This window comes from Helicoverpa zea, chromosome 13 (genome assembly GCF_022581195.2).
Source record: "Helicoverpa zea isolate HzStark_Cry1AcR chromosome 13, ilHelZeax1.1, whole genome shotgun sequence".
NCBI classification, from domain to species: domain Eukaryota; kingdom Metazoa; phylum Arthropoda; class Insecta; order Lepidoptera; family Noctuidae; genus Helicoverpa; species Helicoverpa zea.
Genome location: NC_061464.1, coordinates 10,448,832 through 10,466,204, shown reverse-complemented (window position 1 = coordinate 10,466,204; position 17,373 = coordinate 10,448,832).

The window sequence follows — 17,373 nt, the reverse complement described above, 5'->3', positions numbered from 1 at the left end:
CATTTTTTCCATTTCTCTGTGTCAATATTTTGAATTGATTCCTTTAATACAATTTTTAATTCTGCCATTTTCTGTATTTTCATGTGTGAAGCTACATTTCCTTTAACTTGAGCCCACACTAGCTCAATTGGATTTGATTCGCAATGATACGGCGGCAATCTCAGGACAGTTTTGTTTTGTGATTTTGCCATTTCGTCTATAATACAAGCGTCGTATTGCCGTCTATGGTTTTTAACAATGTTTAATAATTCACGTTTCAACATTTCAGCGTTACAGCTAATATTTTTTTCGCGTAACCAATTAGATATATCCTGTTTTTTTTAGATACACACAAGTAAGAGCACGTCTGCACAATACGGGAAGTATGAGTAGACTAAAAAGTAATCGTACTGTGTACACGGCCTTAGCGCCGGCTGTGGCCACGGCGTTTATAACTGACCAATGGCAGTTAAAAAATTGTGTGAGTGAGATAGCGCTCTACTAACTCGTCTCCGTGAATACACTATAGCACAGTATTGGTCGATTTGGAGCTCATTTCACTTCGCACGTGATTAGGTGATGTTTACAGAAAATCAAGGTCAAGTGAGAGTGAATTATAGAGTTAGAGGGAATTATAGAATCGACATGCTGTTTTGCATGTTACCAGTCCATAATGTTTTTTTTCCCACGATAACTTGGGTGTTTTCTCCAACCACCTGAACGAATAATGATGAATAATTTAATATTCCTTATATAAAGTTGGAATTCTTTAATTTCCAATTTTTATATTCAGCCCCCTTTTTTAGCCGACTGCGAAGAAATTGAAGCAGTTAAGGTTTTCTTTTCCCCATTTTATTGCTTAACCGTTTATGCCATGCTTCTGCTAGGCTTATTGTCCTATGACGAGCCCTATGTACATTCCACATAAACTGTATACTTGCATTTTCTAACCACTGGGATAATCGTTAATTTTGTAAATGCTTCGCTCTGTGGAGCATTTTCCATGTTGTGCAACCAAGCGTCTTCAATGTTCTGTTCCTTCATATGTGCTAATGCAGCACACACGGCTAAGAGACTTCTCTTATTTGTCATTCAGTTGTAGGGCATGTGCTTTTCTGGCAAGAGAATGTTTGAAATAAAAGTTATATCCTTGTAATTTGATGGAACACTTGTTTTATGACGTTTATCACGACAATTTCAAAGTCGACGACCGTTGTAAGCGGTGTTGAGTTGGTTCAATGTTGCATTAGTGATATAAAAAATTAGTTTATAAGATTTTTCTCCTTATGAAAGCGTATATAAAAGGCTCTATTTTCGAAAATTTGTCGTCTCCGTGTATACACTACAGTTGATAAAATGGTGTACAGGAGCTTGCAAATTTAATGTGACATCCAAGAAAAATGTATGGTCAGAAGTCGAGAAGTCGGTTAACCGACTAATGTAAATCAAATCAAAAACCTTTTCTTTTCAGGCTGCATTGGCCCATATACCTTAAAGACTAACGGACATATTATATTATACAAAATTGTTACGATATAAAAACTGAAAATTATGTTAGTAGCACTTCACTAAGCACTATGCCACTGTGTTTTTCTGTGGCACTTGTCCGCGGAGGCGACGGAACACCACGTCTTGTAAAAATGCGCCATGAGGTTTCAAAAGTGTTTCCTCGTACTGTATGCGTTTTTCAGTTAGCCAAGTCTGCTTAAAGGGACGCCTCGCCACTGCCTCCTTAAACATATGTTATATTCATATTAATATTACATATTCTGTTTAAAGTACATCAAACTAAAAAAAACATTAGCTATAAGGGCATCCCGGGCTTCATGCCGTAGCACAGGCCCACCTTCAACAGCTTGAGACATTTGGCCATCATTGATAAATAATTTGCTCCCAAGGGGCTGATATCTCAAGTTCTGGGCCATCTGGTGGTAAAATTTCTCCTCTACGCCGTAAAATATTGTGTAGAACAGCGGTGGCCACTATTGTCAATCCTTTTTCAAGTTTTACATGCATTCCAAGTGTCATCACTGGAAATCTTCGTTTCCGTACACCATGACTTCTTTCAATCGGATTTCGTATCCTTATTTGAGATTCATTATAGAGTTGCTCTACTTCCGTTCTTGGACTCCCTAACGGAGGCATCATGTATGATGTTGTTGAGGCATATCTACCGTCAACAACCAAAATTGAATTATTGTAGCATCCATCTTCAAATTTTGCTTTGATAACACTATTATTAAATATTGTGCTATCGTGACAGGACCCTGGCCATCTTGCTATTATATCAGTGATTTCCAAATTGGTATTGCATATTGTCTGCATGTTTATAGAAAAGAAACCTTTTCTGTTCCTGTATAATTCTGCTTGTTCACCTCCCACTTGGCACCGGAGAGGTACTTATGATAATTTTTTGTGTGCCATCCATCAATGACACGTGGAAATCGAGCTATTTGGTAAAAATTATCTTGCTCCTTCCTCATCTCCTGCTGAGTAGTAGTAAATTGTATGTATTCTTTGTGCAGGGCAGCAATAGTGGCACTCACTCTGTGAATTATTTTATTAGCAATAGGTATACTCCAACCACATGACAGCTGTCACCAATAAGCATTTGAGTGGAGTTAGTTATATAAAATGTCAGGGTTCCCAGCAACTGTCGTATCGTAAAATCACGGTCATCATATTATTCAAGTAAATCTATTCACTCTTTTAGCCACCTTGGACGTCTAGTTATAGTTATAACTCCCTCATCACTATCTTGAATCAAACGATTTAAACGTTGCATTATAAGTTTTTAAAATAATTCCTTGTTGGGTTTCGTTAGTTTGATATGACAGCTTTAAAACAATAGGACGCCATTTTGCTATTCTTGGATTATGCTCCCTACTCCACGCTAAACGGTGGTAAATAAACTCGTTAATCCTCGAAATGTAGTTGGTTAAACGTGAAATTGATTTATACTGGAGTAAGTAGCGATTTACACCGAGAATAAAATTTACTCTTGTTTGGTTGAATGGTTTGAGGGAAAGGTAGTGTTTGCGACTATAATACCAATGTTCATCAGTTTTTTTTTTTTGGTAACACTATTTTAAAATGGCTCCCATCAATACACTCAACCACTCCAGGGAATCCATAGTTTCTGTAAAACCTGAGTTAAAATTTTGTAAGTATATCAATTATTTACATTATTAATTTATTTTGCTCAAAAACATTAATAATACCGTTGACTAAGTTCTTGTCTAGCACCTGGAGTGCTAGGAAATCTTACACACACTGCACATTTTTTGTGATACATGCTTTGCTACCCCAACTGACCTTTGATAGGATCCCGAGCGAATAAAGCGGTGAGCACCTGCAAATAAAAGAAGGAGAACGTTTCTTCAATCATATACATAGTTTTGTTTTGGGAATTGACATTGTAACTAACATGAATAGATAAATACCTTATGTTCCAAAGAAACACGTTGAGTGGATCTTAGATTTGTGCTTTGTTTCAGTTCACTGCACAACAATTTAAAAATATTCTTGGACAATCTATATCTACGTCTAAATTGCGTCTCCGTGAGGTGGACTAATGGATTAAAAGACGCGCGAGCCCTTGCCCCAATTCTGGCGCTTTTGTTGCGTTCATATCGGGCCTTTGCGACCGCAAACATCCCCCAAGCGAAGAAAAAGCGCCCTGCCATATTTTTGGTGTTATTTTCAATAAATAAAAACTTAATTATTGATACACGAATATCTTCTCAGTTACTAAAAAATCTTCGTGGGAACTTATTGGCTAAATTCGATCGCGCTTGTATTTATTTCAATGGCAAAATCTGAAAATTACGGCATGAATAAACCAATCACGTGCCTGTCACGTTCACTTGAGAGTGCGAGCGGTTCGATTTCGAAAAATTATAAACTGCCACTCGCTACTTTAGGTTCCAATTTTTGACACCAGGCGGAGCTGTTTCTGTTGCATACAAATCTTAGTACACGCGCTCTCATGTGAGTCCGTAAAAAAATCACGAAAACTCGCACTCGTAGCGGCCTCGATCGTGCTGTCGCGGCTGGCCTTCTTCTTCAAGGCCACCTGCCTGAAGGCGGACTCCATCGTTTTCGCAAAATCCGCCCTCCGCTCCTGGTCGGAGCCGAAGGCCGACGCGTCCTCCTCGAAAGAGCTCCTACGTTGCCTCCAGGCGCCCCAGTGGACCTCTCATTAATGGGCCTCCTGTCGGCCTTTTTGGCGGAGGTCCCACGGCCACTGGAGGAAGACCACAGGTCCTCCTTCTTCCTCTTTTGGAAGGCCTCAACCCGATGTTCCTTCTTGTTGCGCAGACGGCTTGGGCCCACGCTAGCTGCGCTCGCCATACTGCAGAGGCTGTCATTGTCGAAGTCCGACAACATACCTACGCTCTTCACTAGCAACTTAAGCTCTTTTTCGCTCATACTATCTTATTTATTTTTTTTTCTTATTTGGGTTTAAAAAAATATCCATATAGATCCCACGAGAATGAGAGCAAATACACGTCCGTCCCCGGCAGTGGCCTCATACCGGGGCAAGCCTACATACTGTTGGGGGCGGCTGGCTCCAACAGGTGGGGCGGCCATTAATCCGCTCCCCCCGTTTTTTCATGGGCTTTTTGTGCTTTCGAGCAATTTCGTTTAATTCGAGCTTTAACATTGTCTCGTCATATGAAATATTTTTTGATTTTAGTCAATCTTGGATTTTCCCTTTTCGCCAAGTAGAAGTAGGTAACGATTCCAGTTCTGGTGTGATATGGAGCATTATCTATTTATTACAAGTACTGCGTTTTCTTTTAATTTTGGAAAAATATTTTTTAACCAGTTTTCGTATATATCAGAAGTCATCTCCTTGTGGTAATCATTTAGCCCCTTTTTCGCTTCGAATATTAATAGAGCATCATCCACGAAACCCTCTTCGCTTCCAACATGGGACACTACAAGTCGTCTCCCCTTGCCTGAAGGCCCTTTTAACCCTTCTAAGAAAGCCTGACGTGATGATTTCACACTGGTGTCCGCCCTGTGCCTATACTCAGTATAAACTTCTTTTTTTTTCTTAGCCTTTAAAGAGTTTCATATGCTGCTTGAAACCCTACAGCGGTTGGCATAATATTGCTAGCGCCCAGTGCTCGAATGGCCTCAAAAGTTTTCCAAGGGGTCTTGATTGAAATTTATTAATAGAAGTGAATTCACACCCATAGTGCTCATTGTTTTAACAATCTTCTGAAAACCTTCTATTGTTTTTACCCAACGGCCAACTGGAGAGGAAGGGAACTATTGCCGATTTTCCATCATTTTTTAAAAATTTCATGGATTTAAGAATCGGTAGGCTTTCATTCCATAACTTATGATATGGCGATCTTGGCGTTACAGCTACTCTGTATATCTTCCCGTTATTTATTTCACTGAAGCTTCCATTGACAGAGTCAAATAATCTGTCGAAAATCATAAGGATTGTCGCAGTTTATTTCGCCGTGGGTTCCAGTTTACCTTTTTCTGAAATTAAATACAAAATACTTCATTAAAAAACAAAGCCTCATGGCAAATAATTAATGCTAATAAAAATAGACTAATTGAACCAATACTACAAATCAGTAAGGGGGATGAATTAATCAGTAATTCTAAACAGTTTACCGAATCATTTAACAACTATTTCATAGACCAATAGAGATATTGATAAAAAATAATAATTTTAAACATGTGTGCACATGGGAACACACTGTACACTTTGTACAACTTCTTCCTTTTCGTTAATGACCATGGATACCGAGTACGGCTGATGACGAACCCTGTGTTCGGGACAAACTTAAGCCTTTAATACACAGAAACTTCTTTCCCTCTTCCACAAACTCAGTACAAATGCGGACTCCGTTCTAAGGTCGACCCGCTGAGAGCACCAACACACAAAACCGCAGCTTTCAGGGGAAGTTTCAGGTTTGCCGCCACACACTGCTGGAATGATCTTCCACCACCATTGAGGGGCCTGAAAACCGTTAACACTTTTAAATTACATCTCAAGACCCTACTCCTACAATCACAACTGTCGGTACAATGATTTTGTTGAGTACACAATACAAAATAAGTTGCTTACCTTGCGTTTTTTGACTCACAATCATTGGTTTTGGATCCCCAGCAGTGCTGTGTGGTACATCCCTGTCTGATGACTTTATTGCTGTTATCAAACACTTATATCCTCCTGCTTTGATAATGGACCTGGTCAATGACATAATTTATATTAATAATTATCTTATCTGTTAAAATACTAATTCTATACAATTCTTTATTACTTATACAATTCCTTTTTTACTTTTTACAATATTTTTGACATTATACCTGTATCATCTGATATACAACACTGTAAAGTATTAACGTTCCATCTGGTCGCATTTCTCAATTAGTCGCCACTCGCAAATATTTATATTTATTGATCTCTGACTCTTACCTTGGGTGTAGCCCTTGAAAATATTGCGTTCTTAATAAGTTTAAGAACACACTTAAGCACATAAATTCTTAATACACTCCACATACTCGCATTTCCTAACACACACAACATAAACAACACTCATTACATAACGCATAATATTCAATTACGTAATATTAGACGTTGAGCGCCGCCATGATTTTGGTTCATTCTTTACATCATAACCTCAACCAACGATTTTGACAACAGCGCATAGACAAGGAACGAATGAGCCAAATGAATGTTGCCAATGTTATCACTACTTAACTTATTTATTTATTTTAATTCATAATTTATTGTATTTATTTTAATAATATTATTGTTTTATTTTTAATATATATTATTTAAATTGCCGGCGGACGTTAACACGTCAGCTTTCGGCTTTTGCTGAAAACCAGCGCTGAGACTCTGTCCAACAGAGTGACAGCAACATGCTGAGCAAGGGCCTTTTCGCGTGGATGTGACGCATATTTCCCCCACTATTGTGTATTGTCTTCTGTAGTTCTATGTTATTATTAATTCGTTTTTGTTTGTATTATTGTTTGTATTTGTCTATGCGTTATGTCCATGTGAATAAATGTATTTTCTTTCTTTCTTTCTTTCTTTCTTTCTTCAGCTGGACATATCCCATGGCATCACTCAACTGTCTATGGGACACTTTTTCGTTTTTTTTACATCCATAATACATAAGTATTACATCTAAAAATGTCTTAATTATTGGCCTAATTTGTAGTAACAACTCATGGTTAGTATTATGATTGGGATCACAGTCCGTATGAAAAAAAGTATTTATTTCTTAAAATTCACACACAAATACTTAAGGTTTAATTTTTGAATCGAAATGTGTTTTAACCAGTCTCTCATTTTTCAGTCTTTCTTTCTTTTTTTTTTCTCTGTCGTGACATATAATATTAACTACGCATTCACCTTTTACTGACTACTCATTGACTTTATCTGAGTATGCATCAACTTTTTTATTTAAAATGCATTACATATACATATCGTACAACAGATATGAGCCTCTGTGATGTCTTCAAAACTCTTTCTGTCAGTTAATTCATTTATTCCTAAAACAGGATTTTTACAAGCAATTCAATACAGTAACTTGCTCTAGTGGTGAACAATTCCCAATTTCATCGTCCCGAATCTCAGCTCTTACAAGTAACTTTTTATAAACCGCGAGAAGTTTGTCTCATCGCAGTTTTGAACTTTTGAAATAGTTCGTCACACATTCAAGTAGATCCGTTATTGGCAAAACACATCGCTAGCTCTGGGCCTTCAGTGGCCGCCTGTGTAAATGTATAAGCAAGAGGTCGCTTATACATATTTTCTAATCAGACCCCTGATCATAAACACTTGCGCATGGTCTACAAAACGCAAAAAATACATGTCTTCATGAGAATGAATATTTCCCCAAACATAATATTTTCCAAACCAGTTGTGATATCTTTTGCCTCATGGGGTAACACTTCTTCCCCCAATTTATCGAAAGCATCTGATATATGTACGAGGAAGCGTTTTTATATTCGCGGAATGGGGGGCAAAGGGTCCAAATAAAAAAACAAAACAAATTATTTTTCCTTTTCACCTGCAAGACAGATACATTTTTTCAGATCTTTCTATTAATTTATTTATACCCTCTTAAAAAAAAATGTTTCATTTTTGTCTTCAAAATACGCCGAAACAACCTCCTTGACTTCATCATCGGTGGAAAAGTTCTTATCCCGCAGCTCTTTTTTCATTTTTGGGAAAAGATAATAATCACTCGGGGCCAGGGGGCTTACTCTCGAGTTCAATTCCGATCGGTCAACATTGGAATTTTGACGTTTTGTCTTGCCGCGATACTTGAATCAGGATACATTACGGCATTCAATTTTGTCGTACAATCCAAAAGAACTAAACGATTGGTGGTGCTTTACAACTTTATAAGCAGTGGTCAGTTCGGCAGCGCATATTAATATGTCTTCGGTGGTATTTTGTTTGATCATGAATGTCGATATATCCAATGACGTATTATATATAGACACGTCATGAACCAACATCGCGGCGCTTAAAAACGGCGAAAATACTAGATAACTACTTATACGCGTGAAGAAAGGGAAAGAAAATATGACACCGTACGGCGGGATGCATGTTGCTAGAGGGAGATAAATATTCATCTTCTGTTACGTCATAGGATAAGTAATAGTCAAATTACATGCTCATTGGTCGAGCGCATGAGTGACATAGCTATCAGAGGCATATGGGGAAAAAAGGGCATGCGATTTTTTTTACTTAATGAAATAGTTGATATACCGTATTACCTACTTTACGAATAAAGTAATAATAATATTAATCTTTAAAATATCAATGCTGTATTCCGCAACAGTAATTATTGTTACATATTAAATTAAAAAATAAAACAATCTATATAAACATAAAAAAAACCTTTATTTAATCATATAAAAAACATTAACTTACTGATAGGCAATCGAACAGTATGATAATCGAAGTCATATATTATCGACTTATGTTGCAGAACAGATACATATTTTTAAATTCCTTCAAACAAACTTAATTTATTTATTTTTTGCCTCTTATAATTTGACGCAGAACTTTTGTGTGCGAAATGTAGACGAACATTGATAAATTTCTCAATGACCGCGCGTATAAGGTGCACTCTATGATCAAATGTGGGATGTTGCTCTAAAGAATGTTGATGTAAAGAACCAAATACGTCATTGCAGCTGATAAATGACTTTAAAATACGGTTTTTTAAAATTTGGATATCTTTGTGATCGGGAAGGATAATGTGACCCATTTCTTTAATGTGGTTTTTAATTATAGATTCTGACTTCAGACAGATTTGGAACACATCCTCACTCGGGAAACATAGTCCACCCATATTTTTTAAAATAATCAATTTATGAAACCACAATTTGTTATTACAGTACAGACTATCGGTGCATGTTGAACATTTTAATACTGAAGCCAATTTTCTGGCTACCCATCCTGAAATATAACCGATAATCTGTTCAGTGGTTTTTTTAACGCTTTCGTTATTTAACATTGTCGAAAACACTTCGACATTTGTGTTAATATCATTTTCTACAGCAGTTGCATTTATTAAATCAGAGTCATTTTCGAGAGAGTCAATCTCGTCATCCATAGTTCTTCTGCTTACTGTAGAATTAATGTTGTGAACTGCAGACGAACACGTTAATACAGTCATGTCTTCTAATGGTAGGCAGTTTCCTAAAAACGAAGATTTCATTTCCAGGTGTTGAAGGATTTTTTTGAAAATTCCCTTAAACTGGATAACGTTTGGATTATTGTTATAACCTCCATGTCGCCTGATAGTACCGAACAACATTTCAATGTGATCTTGAGACAACCTGTAAGTTGCGATATATCGCAAACGTTGTCCTTCGACCAACGTTGTGTATAGATGTTTTAAACTTTCTATACAAATGAGGAAGCCCAAAAAGCCTGTTTTATTTTTAGATTCTATAATTTTTTTCTTAATTATTTTCACGGTAATACGTTTACGAACCTCGCGTCTATATTTAATAAAAATGTAAAGGTTCAATATATAAAGTTTCGCTTTTTCCAGAAAAGCTATGATGTCATTGGCGTTTTTTAGAGAAAGTGGTTTTTTCATGACGTACAAATCGGATGATTTAGAGTTAAAAACATCAAATAAATGATTAAAAATTTCTATAAAATCTACTGTCCCTTCAGTGTCCACGAAAAGGGAAGATGTTAAAATCTCATTACATAATTTGAGAGCATTTGCAACACTCATGCTCATGATTTGTGTTGCCAATTTGACTTTCATCACTTCATTTCTAAAATAAATGTGACGAGGGGTGATTTTGTTAGCAAAATTAAGTCCAACATTTTTTTGAAGCTTGACTAAATTTTCTAATAACTGCCAGCGAATCTTCCTTCCACTCCCGTCAAAAATTGTCTTTTAGATTCAAATGAATTTCTTACTAATTTAATCATGTGACAAGGGTCAAACATAATTGCAACATCTAAATCACATTCGGGGTGTCTGAATGTTGTTTTTAGGTGTGATGGTTGTTTAAGCTCACAACCTAATAAATTAGCTGCATTTATATTAGATGCACAACCATCAAATGTTATGGCTACCATGTCAACTCCCACACGGTAGCATTCACTTAGACATGTTTTTAGTAAATTTGCCCGAGTTTCAGCCGACAGTCCGTTAACAAGAAAATATGCTACTGGGATTTTCCAACTTTCGTTCATACATACTAATAGAAAAACATATGCCTGAGTCGCTATTTCACACGATTTTGCTGAGCACCAAAGTCCACGACACCTGCAGTCTTTTTTCCTGTCCAAGTAGTTTGGTGACGAAGAGCCATCTCGTCTGCAATTAACGTGCACAATATTCGCTGGCCACTATGTTTATACTTCTTTTCTAAAACATCTAACGCTTGTTTATTAAACCCGGGATCACCCGAGCTGTTTTCGTACCACTTCCCTATGACACGAGGATGAGGTAAAGATCCATTAAATATCTGTCTTACATTTTTGTAAGCAGCTACGGAATAATAGTGCAGAGTGACTGCAAATTTTCTTAACGCTGGGGTATATTTTTGGCGATAGCCCTTAATCTTGCTCTATTGAGCCAGTCTATTTATAAATTCTACTGTTTCGGCTTTAAGATTCAGTTCATTGATCTGGTCAATAGTAAAAATATATTTTTTTTTGGAGCTCAGAAACTAATTGTTTTAAGTTATTGCATTTTTCTTTTAGCCTATTACTTTTTCTTACTAAATTATAATTGTTAAACTGTAACTTGCGTTTTTCTAAGGAAAGTTTACTAATTTTTTTCTTCAAAATAGCTTTCCTTGGCGTTTCAAAAATTGAACCTTCTTCTGACACTTGAACATGTTCCAAACTTGTTGGTGATGAAATAATATTTTGTGCTTCTTGCTAAAAAAAAACAATATAAAACAATCAGGTTATTTCACGAAAACCAATAATTTGAAATAATGTGTTTAAAAATGACGTATAATTTTACCATAATAATAGGAACTGCAGTCTTTTTTATTCTTCGATAATTTTTCTTCGTCACATATACAGGGTGGTCAAAAAGTCGTGGATCAAACGAAACATAGAGATAAAGGAGGTAATTTTCAACAAAAAATCTTTCTCTAGCATGGCCAGAACTTCATTGCACAAAAAGATATGAATTATTTTTGTTTTTTTCATGAAACTACCAAGATTTTTTACAATTAAATCAGTAAAAATTTAAATTGATTAAAAACAATAAAACAAAAGGTGTTGTATTATGACTCGATTATGTATCAATACTACAAAAATTGTTTTGCAACTCTTGGTATCAAGCTTAAAGAGGAATGATTGTTTTTCCGTAAATTTTGAAGCATTTCAAAAAATTACTTCTCACTTTAAGAGCACCATTTGAAAAAAAAATGTATTACGGAAAAGTGACTGTATTAAAAAAACTTGCTGGTTTAATACTGATTAAAATGAGGTATAACACTTTACTCTTTGATCTTTAGTTTTGGTTTTATGGTCGTTTTTTCAAATCAAGGTGCAAAAATAAAATGGTAAATTTAAAGGAAATACATATTAGATTTTTTCTCATACATTCTACGTATTAATTTCAGAAGCCATCATGAAATAAAAACAACAATTATGCCTTAGCAATTTTTATTAAATACAATTTTTTACATTAAATGTTCAAAGTTCCTACCTCTGACATTAATACACAATCTGCACCGCCTAATAAAATTCGCGCGTAATCGGCGGAATGCACCTCTGTTATTACAAATCTGTAACTTAGCAAACTCGAGTTTTTGTCGTAGTTCTTGTTCGGTGTTATTCTCTCCTTGATACACTATTTCTTTAAAATAGCCCCAAACAAAAAAGTCTATGGGGTTAAGGTCGGGCGACCGGGGTGGCCATGCAATAGGTCCGCCTCGTCCAATCCACCGGTTAGGGAAGCGCTCGTTCAAATGTCCTCGAACTGCTCTAGCGTAATGAGGCAGGGCGCCGTCTTGCTGCAACCACATTTCTGCCACTCTATCTTCAGGAATCTCAGCTTCGTTCAGAATTTGGTTCAAATTATTTTGTAAAAAATGCAAATACTCAGCACCGTTCAGCCTTGGTGGCATTTCATGCAGTACAAGCTGCTGGTCAATTATTCCAGCCCACATGTTTATACCAAACAGGTGCTGGAATCTATCATTTCTGATTATACGTGGGTTCACTCTGGAGTAGAAGTGTAAATTGTGGATGTTAAAAATTCCCATTCTTCTAAAATTTGACTCATCAGTCCATAAAACTTTGTTGAAGAACTGCGGATCCTCTCTGTGTCTTCTAAGCATTTCTCTGCAAAACCTCACTCTAGGTTCATAGTCGGCTGGCAGTAAAGCTTGCACCCTTTGCACGTGGTATGCGTGATAATTATTTTTTTTAATGATAAGCTGGACCGTTGATCGTGGTATCCCGAGATTTCTTGATATTTGGCGTTGGCTAATACCAGGGTTCAATCTTAACTGTCTCAGTATTTGCTCTTCATTGTCAAATCGTACTACTGGTCTACCTGTTCTAGCAGCATGCTCCCCGGGTAAGGTTCCCTCCATGTACGCATTATGCACGCGCATAAAGACCCTGTAGTCCGGGAAACGGTCTCGGTTAGAGTAGCGTTGTCGATATTCTCTGGCCGCAGCCCGAGCATTGCCGTCGCAAAAACCATAGAGGTAATGCATTTCTGCATACTCCCGTTGGGTGTATGCTCTCCTCGCAGCAGCCATCTTTCGCTTATCCAGGCAATCCGCAGCGATCACAAAATCCGATTCACACAGCGCAGGTCACAGATAGTTAACCTATCACAAGTCCATAAACGAAGCGTAGGTCACAGGTAGGCAATCGATCACAAGTCCAAAAATAAGCGCGGGTCACAATAAATCACAAAATTATACGTGTCACACGTCACAGGCAGAAAGTGAGTGAGAAACTAAACAAAGAAAGATGCTCACGCGCTTCCACCCCCTCGCTTTGCTCCACCTTCTACTACCTGAGTCAAGATGAGCGTTCTGACCTTTTTCGACAAAGGGTTAAATGATTAGTGTGAAAGAGAGGCACAATTTCTTTGTAAAGGCTGTTTTCACCGACTTGTCATGAACCTTTTGTTTCCTAGAAAAGATAAATCGTTACCTGAACGAATGAATGCTTAAAAAAACGATTAAATGGTTAATAGTGTGAAAGAGTGTCTGTCCATGTCATAAATCCTAAGTGTGACAAGAACAGAACAGTTCTAGCGTTCCAACGTACAAAAAACTAGCAGTTTATGATAAACTAATAAATTTAATAATAAGACTAATTTAATGAAAAAACGACCATAAAACCAAAACTAAAGATCAAAGACTAAAGTGTTATACCTCATTTGAATCAGCATTAAACCAGCAAGTTTTTTTAAAACAGGGTCATTTTTCCGTAATACATTTTTTTTCAAATGGTGCTTTTAAAGTGAGAAGTAATTTTTTGAAATGCTTCAAAATTTACGGAAAAACAATCATTCCTCTTTAAGCTTGATACCAAGAGTTGCAAAACAATTTTTGTAGTATTGATACATAATCGAGTCATAATACAACACCTTTTGTTTTATTGTTTTTAATCAATTTAAATTTTTACTGATTTAATTGTAAAAAATCTTGGTAGTTTCATGAAAAAAACAAAAATAATTCATATCTTTCTGTGCAATGAAGTTCTGGCCTTGCTAGAGAAAGATTTTTTGTTAAAAATTACCTCCTTTATCTTCCTGTTTCGTTTGATCCACGACTTTTTGACCACCCTGTATATCGCTAGCTGAGAAATGCTCCGAGCAAACTTTAGTATAGGGCGTTGGTAACTAATCGTTTTCACGTCTTTGAACCCTTATTATGTTAAGCCACTTTTCTTTTAGTAGCCCATCTTTAGGCAATCTAAAATGAAAAGGAAAACTATAATTAATATTCATAACATTACAAGTACATATTATATTCAAATAATAGTATAAATTCTATCAACCAAAAAACACTAGCGTAATAGTGTCCCAACCTCCCCTAACGGCACGTGACTACTAACTTCATGCGCCGGCCGCCATTACGCGGCGGCGTCGAAAAAATAAAATAAAAATAAGTAGTTTTGTGAACTTACGCATGAAATGATACATTTTTGTCTTTAACATTTGGGGTATAATTTGTACATCGTCTGAAAACACACGAAAGCATGTTTTCTTGATGTTTTGCACAGATTTACACACACGATATAGATTCAAAACAAACGTCCCGTCATGCGACTGGTTGGTGCGTAACTAAGCGCGATGTGGCTAATTGGCTTCATTTCATGTTGTCATTTTAGAGTGCGGACAACGTATCTAGTTTTATAATATCATTGGATATATCTTTAGAAGTTGACGCAACAGATAATTTCGTCGTGTGATTTTTACTTTGAATATGGTCTTTGATACTTGACTTACCGCCATGACTAACAGATATATGTAAGCCGCAAATAGAACACAAGGCTTCATAATCATTTTTTCCTCTTTTAATGAATTACCACTCTTTAGTATAATCGTCAGAAAACAAACACTTTCTTTTTGGCATGACTTTTTAGCAAAATACTGGCAATAAACTAAACTTCAAATTACAGGACAGTGCGCAGCGCAAGGTAAAGCGCAACGTACGTTGTTCTCTAAGGGATTGTTCACACCAAACGTATTGTCCGCCGCTGACTGTGAGTATACTCACTGTCTGCCCCAGTATGAACGTCGACTCAATCTGCAGTACGCGTACTCACCAAGCCGACAATAAGCTATAGCGTACGATGCGCTACATGTGTGAACAAAAGAATAGGCTTGTGTAGGTTCACACTAGATGCGTACGCTGAGCGGCTGACTATTCTACACATAAAAGAGCTCAGTATTTGAACCCCCCAATCTTCATACATAACAGATGCTATGTCTTCCCAAGCGCATCTTCGTAAGTTTCTATCACTAAATTCTTCTGAATTCGCATTCCAAATACATTCTCTAGAATGTACTTCTGCAATAAACTTTTCGGTGTCGAACATCGCGAGGTGTCACGTGTCACGTCTGTCCTCATTGAAGTTTCTTTCTCGAGTGTATTGCGGCCGACAATACGTTTGGTCTGAACGATGCCTAAAGCAACTAAACAAAACACTGCAACGATTTAAACCAGACGCGCGGGCCGAGGAGCGCGGTAGAGGAGGCGCGCGGTGCGGGACGCGGGTTATCATCGAACGAAACTCACTCTAACTTAGGAAGTCGCCGCGCCGTCGCGCGCGCACGCCTCTGCCCCACTTCTATAACTCGCCGATCACAGACGTGGTACTTTCCTATAGCTTAGCCAAAGCGCTGTACCGCGCCTTAGAGCCAGTCCACACGGCGCGTTGCGTTGCGTTGCGTCGTACGCAACGCAAATATTTTGACGCATAGCCGGCCACACGGGCGCTGCGCCATCGCAGCGTTACTATGACGCAGTCTTAACGTTCCGTCGGCGCAGCGGCGACGCTCAGTTGCGGCAAGCATTTTGAAAAAATATCGCAGTCAGTCTATAGCAAATCATGGATCGGAAAAGACGTCTAGCGTTGCTCCTATTACTACGTCACCGCCGAAATCGACGCAAGATCACAAGACGGTACTGGATCTGTCCTTTCATTTCATTAAGAAATCGTGATGAACAGTTTTTTTTGGTAGAATATCGGGAGTTGCTATTAGACGAAAAGAAGTTTTATAATTTTTTTAGAATGAGCGTATCCAGCTTCGAATGTTTATTGAAGTCCTAAGAACCACACATACGAAAAAACTATACTAATATGAGGAATCCAGTGGAACCAGTAGAAATGCTGGGAATTACTTTAAGGTAACTACATAAATATAGTTAAGTAATAAGAATATAACAGTTTTTTTGGTTTGTTTAATTAGTAATCAACTCACAAATAATCAGCAATTGTCATAATTTTAAGTTTAGACATTATTTAAGAGAGATATCGTATTCAGTTTCTTCACTTGCTTGAGATGTTCCTGGAGATGTAATTGAATTATTATATTCAGAAATGTATGTACAATTGTCTGCAGAAATGCCTGACCACCATAAGGTAAATTTTAACTTGCACTTAAAAATTAGAAGCTCTCAAGCCCCGCCTCCTGACCGACCTTGAATAGACCAATAAAAAACAAGATCGCCCGGCGACCAACCGAGTGCACGTGCCACAGTTTTTTATGTTTTTAATATTGACTCGAGTTATTGACAGCACTGTGATTTTCGCTTACGGCGGCTCGTGTCGGAGCATGTTTATGTGTGCGTGGGGTTTCGAACGCTTGTAGGGAATTTCGTAGATGTCTACTTATATTTCAACTGTGCACGCGCCGTTCCATATCTTGCGTGTTCCGTAATTGATACCAGTATTCTGATCCAGTGTCAGTACCAGTACCAGTGTTTGAAAAATTAATTAAACATAGACTAATGGCACATTTAAATGTAAACAAAATAATTAATCTGAGAGCGTTTGTCTTGCAAAAACGTGCCATAAGGACTATTGTTAGGATCGCACAGACAGAGTCATGCAAAGAACACTTTAAAGTATTAAAAATACTAACAGTTCCAAGTTTATATATATTAACTACCTTAAGTCACTTTGCTAAGTATATTCATCAGTTTGAATCACAAGAGGAAAGAAAGATACGAGAAAGTACAAGAAGGAAAACCTTCAAGCACAAGATAGCTCCGAATTTTAATATAGCTAAGCATTGCTCCGGGTACCAAGCAGTGGAATTGTTTAATAGGCTACCAACTAATCTCAAACTATTAATTTATAGCCCTAATTCATTTAAGAAGGAATTAAAGGCATTTTTGTTAGAAAAATGTTTGTACTCTGTGTCAGAT